The sequence below is a fragment of the Symphodus melops genome (assembly GCF_947650265.1).
Source record: "Symphodus melops genome assembly, chromosome: 18".
In the NCBI taxonomy this organism is placed as follows: Eukaryota; Metazoa; Chordata; class Actinopteri; order Labriformes; family Labridae; genus Symphodus; species Symphodus melops.
The window spans coordinates 1,714,729-1,721,398 of record NC_136708.1 but is presented as its reverse complement, the minus strand read 5'-3'; the positions used below and the strand labels follow the sequence as shown (position 1 = coordinate 1,721,398).

The 6,670-nt window shown below is 41.6% G+C and overlaps 1 gene segment (V, D, J or C); it reads right to left on the bottom strand.

Moving 5' to 3' along the window:
- Positions 1-1,633: 1,633 nt before the first annotated feature.
- LOC306839983 (Ig kappa-b4 chain C region-like) lies at positions 1,634-3,168 on the bottom strand. The segment is given in 2 exons: positions 3,135-3,168; positions 1,634-1,962 (listed from the first exon to the last, which is right to left on the bottom strand).
- Between the last annotated feature and the right edge of the window lie 3,502 nt (positions 3,169-6,670).

Here is a 6,670-nt window from a genome sequence, read left to right as displayed (position 1 = left end):
GCATATCAGTCCTCCCTCTCTGCTGCTCGTTAAGAGGCCGCTGTCCATCAGCGGCTGTTTGAGGCTTTTCACAGACGCTGACATACCATGATGATGATGATGATGAAGATGATGTCACTGATTCTTCACCTGCTCATCTTTGGGCTCCTTGTTCAAGGTGAGGCCAGGTTCACTACAATCATTTCAGTCATAATGGAGACAAACTGAAACAAGCAGCATTATCCAGCCTTTCTCTAAAGTAAAGAAAGCAACGTGTCTGTTTGGATGTTCTTCATCTTTCTCTGAGCTGGATTTGTCTACATAAGCTTCTCCTCTTTGTTCATGTTTCTTCAGGTTCATCAGGAGACGTCCTCCTGACTCAGACTCCTGGATCTCAGTCTGTTGTTCTCGGACAGACTGTCTCTATCAGATGTCAAACCAGCACAAGTGTTGGTACTTACCTCCACTGGTATCTTCAGAAACCTGGAGAAGCTCCTAAACTCCTGATTTATTATGCTACAAGCCGTCAGTCTGGAGTTTCATCTCGTTTTAGTGGAAGTGGATCTGGAACTGACTTCACTCTGACTGTTAGTGGAGTCCAGACTGAAGATTCAGGAGATTATTATTGTCAGCAGAGCAGCAGCTCGTTGACACAGTGATACAACGTCGTACAAAAACCTCCGTCAGCTGAAGAGGAACTGATCTGACTGAACAGCTGCACTAAAACAAACACAAGTTCAAAGTTTAAAATCAATTTAAACTCTATGAGTTCTACATATTTTGCACATGAAGAAGATTATCTATTTTAATCCCTTCAATGATTACACAGGCTGTTTGATGTTACAAGACCAGAAACCCCCCATGAAGCCAGAAACCATCACTGATGATGAGTCCCAGCCCATCTGTAGGAGGATTATTTTATCTCTCTTCAGACACACATGAACATTTTATCTTCATAAATCTACTTTGTAGTTTTGTCAGTGTTTGAACTGCAGCAGCACTGATTTGATATCTCTCTATGCTGATGATATCACGCTTTATTTAACAGATTTACAATATTTCTTTGAGCTGAAACACATTCATTTAGCTTTTCTCCTCTCTTTTCTTTTGAGAAACATAAACCACTAGACATGTTAAAGTCCTGCTCATTAACATTTTCTGTATAGAAAGCTGATTTGATGATTTTCATTCAGTTGTTTCAGTCATTAAGGCGTCCATATCGATTGTTAGAAAAACCTCATGAATAGAAGATTATTTAGCAGCTGTCTTTGAGGTTTTATCTCTCTGAAATTAATTCAACGTTTATGATTTCTGCATTATTTAATTAGACATTTTATTATGAGGAAACTACATGGTACAACATTTGTTTTTTTTTTCATGTTATATTCTGAAGAATTGATCTCACTGTGATCGTTGATGATGTCATTTTGACACGTTTGAAATAATTGAAAAAGACAAAAAGTATATTTCTCATTGATTTAATGAACAGATTATCAGGAAACAATACACACACATATGAAGCAACAAGCTAATATGTATTCTCTTGAAACATGAAATAAAGAGAGAGAGAGAGAGAGAGAGAAAGAGAGAGAGAGAGAGCTGCAGAGTTAGAGCAGTATCAGAGTAAAACCAGTAGCAGAGTCCCAGTGAGTCATTACTGGGAACACTGGTCTCTACTCAGAATCTTTGTGACTGGAGTCTGGGAGCCCTGGGTGGCCTCACAGGTCACAGAGCCCACCGTCCTCCACTGGTTTGCAGAGAGCCTCAGGGTGCTGCTCCAGCTGTAGAGAGCGTCCTTCTCCAGCACCGCAGGGCTCCTGCTCTGCTCCCAGCTGCTGCTGCTGCTGCTGCCGTTCACCTTCCAGGCCAGACTCCAGCCTGAGGGGAAGCCCTTGTTGGCCAGGCACATGAGCGTGGCCGTCCCCAGTTGCAGCTCCTCATTGGAGGGTGGCAGCACCGTCAGGGTGGGAGGCACATCAGCTCCTACAGGAGACACCAATCAGATTAGAGCACAGGGAGCACACAGCTGTCAATCAAACAGCACAGCCTATAGGACACCTTTAATGTCTGAGAGTTGATTTTCTTGTTTTAGGAGTTTCTGTCAGATGTTTCTTTCTGCTCCAGCGGTCACTCACTCACACATTGTTTCACTTCCCTTTAAGAAGCCTCTCATGCACATCAGCACACAGAGAACATCACACAGACCTGAAATAGATTTCAACTACATGTGAACAAAATCTAAAACGTGACAAAAATTCACCTTCAAAATGAGCCAAAAACTTTGGGACCCATTTTTAAAAACTATTCATAGGAAAAGACAGAATCAACTGATGATGAATAAATGTTCTTAATGCGAATTCAAAACAGAAGAGTTTCAAAATTAGACGCATAAAAAGGTCAGAGATTATGAACATTTTCAAATGTTCTTGTGACTTACTTATTTCATTTGATTCATTCAAAAGACTAAATCAAATAAAAACAGAGTTATGAGAAAAATAATGATCGGAGGACATTTTAAAACACATCTCGATGTTAAATTTCAACCTGTTTATGTTTCAGTGTGACATTTTAACACATGAAGATGTATAGATTAGACATACATAAAAATATCATCTTCATAAATCTACTCTGTAGTTTGGTCAGTGTTTGAACTGCAGCAGCACTGATTTGATATCTCTCTATGCTGATGATATCACGCTTTATTTAACAGATTTACTATATTTCTTTGAGCTGAAACACATTCATTTAGCTTCTCTCCTCTCTTTTCTTTTGAGAAACATAAACCACTAGACATGTTAAAGTCCTGCTCATTAACATTTTCTGTAAAGAAAGCTGATTTGATGATTTTCATTCAGTTGTTTCAGTCATTAAGGCGTCCATATCGATTGTTAGAAAAACCTCATGAATAGAAGATTATTTAGCATCTGTCTTTGAGGTTGTCAAAATGTGGTTTATTTGGATCAAATATAAAAATCTGTATTTTAACATTAGGTTTAAAAATCATACAGAAACTTACTTCCAACATCCAGTCTGGTTCCTCCACCAAAAGTCCACCACAGTGGTACAAAGTGATTGAGCGGCCGTACACAAACCTCTGACTGTAGAGACACACGGCTCTCTGACTTTAACACACTGAACTCCACATGTCACCTTACCATGACACTGTAAATCATCTATTTCACAACTCATCTCAACTCTGGCTTCAAACATTTCACCTTCATTTAAATTCACTTTGTGTTTCTGTTTGAAACTGCAATCCTTTCAAGTCAAAGTTTGTCTTTATACTTTCTAAAACAAGCCATTTCAAAAGTCAAGCTCAGTATTTTCTTTTCCTCCAGGCTTGAATATGAAGACAAAAGACAGCAGAATAACTTACTGATTGAATCAAAAGATGAAGATGTGACTTACTTCCAACATCCAGTCTGGTTCCTCCACCGAACGTGAGCCACAGTGATACAAACTGATGGAGTCGTCGTACAAAAACCTCTGGCTGTAGAGACACGGCTCTCTGACTCTGACACAAACACAGACACCTCAATGAGTCTCTGCATGCAACACCTCTGACACCAAATGAAAACAGGATTTAAAAAGATTACAACTCATTCAAAAAATGTCTTTCTTACAGATATTTACATCTTTGAATGATTTGAAATCATTTTCTCAAGAACATCATTAATGAGGACTCGTGATTTATATCAGAATAAATGTTTCTAGAAGCATGAACATGAAATCATATCACATTTATTTTAAAGTTTTCTGATTAATTATATAATGAATTGATTGATTATCAGAGTAATGAGAGTGATCACTGTTGGAGTCAGTCAGAACATTTCCATAGAGAGCCACTTTGCATCAGCAGCACCATGCTCCAGTGCTCTGGGAGAGTTTATAGTCCTGACAGTTGAACACTGGATGACTGACAGCTGTCCTTCATCACAACAGAAATCCTCCTCCTCCTCCTCGTCAAAAACATGAGTTTGATCTGCGTCCTCATCTGGACTCTCCTCCTCTGCTGCTGCTTCACAGGTAAAGTCCAGAGAATCAAACTCCTCTCCTCTATGAACATCCGTCCCTCTGAAATGAAGCCCACTAAACCCTGACACTGCTTTCTGTTTTTGTCTCTGTATCCTCAGAGTCCAGAGGACAGGTCACAGTGACTCAGCCTGCAGCAGTGAGCTCTGCTCTGGGAGCCTCCGTCTCCATCTCATGTACCACCAGTCAGAATGTCCCAAGTTGTAGCAGTGGTTACTGTTTGTCCTGGTACCAACAGAAAGATGGAGGAACTCCTAAACTCCTCATTTACTATGCTAGCTCTCGAGCATCAGGGATTCCAGGTCGTTTTTCAGGCAGTGGATCAAACTCTGCCTTCACTCTGACCATCAGTGGAGTCCAGACTGAAGATGCAGCAGTTTACTACTGTCAGAGTGCACATAGCATCAACAGTCAGTGGGTGTTCACACAGTGAAAAAGCGTCGTACAAAAACCTCCCTCAGTCAGACTGAACAGAAACTGAACTGACTGCTGCAGCTGGAAGTTTCTGCAGAGACTGACACACTTCACTGAGGACACACACACACACACACACACACACACACACACACACACACACACACACACACACACACACACACACACACACACACACACACACACACACACACACACACACACACACACACACACACAGTTGCAGATGTACCTCCCTATCTGCAACAAGAAATTAAAATGTTCCTTTGTGAAATTAACTCATATAAATCGTTATCTTGTAAAATCTCCACAAATGTCCAGCAGAGGCTCCTCAAAGACTAAACCTCACAGGTACAGTCACCTTCACTTCCAATTGACCATGATCAGGACTGATCCTTATCAGGGTGAGGCCTGCTGGGTGAGGACTCTGGTAAAGTTCTGGTTGTGGGTTTTGTACCTGCTGATGCCTTTTCTTCATCTCCCTTGGTCACAAAGCATTGACCCTGTTGTGACAAGATGCAGAAAATAAAACCATCATAAAGCAGACTTTATGTATGTTTGGTGTCAATGTTAAAGTATATAAAGAAAATTAGGAAACTTGAGAATTAAGAAAACATCATGTCAATCTTACAAAAATATGACTCACAAATGTACTAATTCTTTCTTTTTTAAAATCCCTTCCTTAAACGATTTTTATACAAGAAACAAAATTGAAATACCAAACTTCTGTTCTGATTTATTTTCTTTTTATGTCTAAACCTGCCCTATGTCAGAAAACACCATTGTCCAAAACAACAATTTAAAACTTAAGATCTGTATAAAATGTTCAAAGCATTCCAAATATCTTAAAAGTAGAAGATCTATGAAAGGCCCCCTGCAGGTCCGTGGAGCATGAAGTCAACATGGGACTGAACTACATCCTGCATCACCTCGACTCCCCAGGGACCTACGCTAGGATCCTGTTTGTGGACTTCAGCTCTGCGTTTAACACCATCCCCACAAATATCCTGAAGCAGAAACTCATCCAGCTCACAGTGCCGGCCTCCACCTGTCAGTGGATCACCAACTTCCTGACTGACAGGAGGCAGCAGGTGAGGCTGGGGAGCATCACATCCAGCACCCGGACAACCAGCACTGGCGCCCCCTAGGGGTGTGTTCTCTCCCCACTGCTCTTCTCTCTCTGCACCAACGACTGCACCTCAGGAGACCCTTCTGTGAAACTGTTGAAGTTCACAGACGACACCACCGTCATCGGTCTCATCCAGGACGGTGACGAGTCCACCTACAGACGGGAGGTGGAACAGCTGATGCAGTCAGAACCATGTGGAGCTTAACCTGCTCAAGACTGTGGAGATGACAGTGGACTTCAGCAGAAGCCGGCCCTCACTCCCCCCCTCACCATTCTGAACAGCACAATGTCTACTTTAGACTCGTTCATGTTCCTAGGATCCACAATCTCAAAGGACCTGAAGTGGACCTCCCACATAGACACAATCAGGAAGAAGCTAACGCAGAGATGTACTTCTTGCATCAGCTGAGGAAGTTTAACCGGCCCCAAGAGGTGCTGATTATTTTTTACACCTCCATCATTCAGTCTGTTCTGTGCATGTCCATCACTGTCTGGTTTGGATCTGCAACCAAACTGGACCGACACAGACTGCAACGGACAATCAGGACTGCAGAAAGGATCATCTTCCCCCCCTCCAGGACTCCTACTGGTCCAGGGTCAAGGAACAGGCAGGTACCGTCACTGCAGACCCCTCACATCCCGGACACAAACTGTTCAAGCTCCTCCCCTCAGGAAGGCGTTACAGATCACTGTACGCCAAAACAAGCCGTCATAAGAACAGATTCTTCTTCTGTCACTCTGATGAACACGAAACAGTCAAAGAGTGTCAGACCTGTCTCTGTGAAATAACCCTGTAACTACACTGTCTCTATGAAATAACCCTGTAACTACACTGTCTCTGTGAAATAACCCTGTAACTACACTGTCTCTGTGAAATAACCCTGTAACTACACTGTCTCTATGAAATAACCCTGTAACTACACTGTCTCTATGAAATAACCCTGTAACTGTCTCTATGAATGTTCATATATTATTTAATTGAAATGATCATATCTGCATCTTCTATTATGTTCATACTGTAAAGATAATCCACCTCATGTTTACTTCATCACCCTTTTACACTACTCACCACAGCACTATTATCTTATTTAGTCT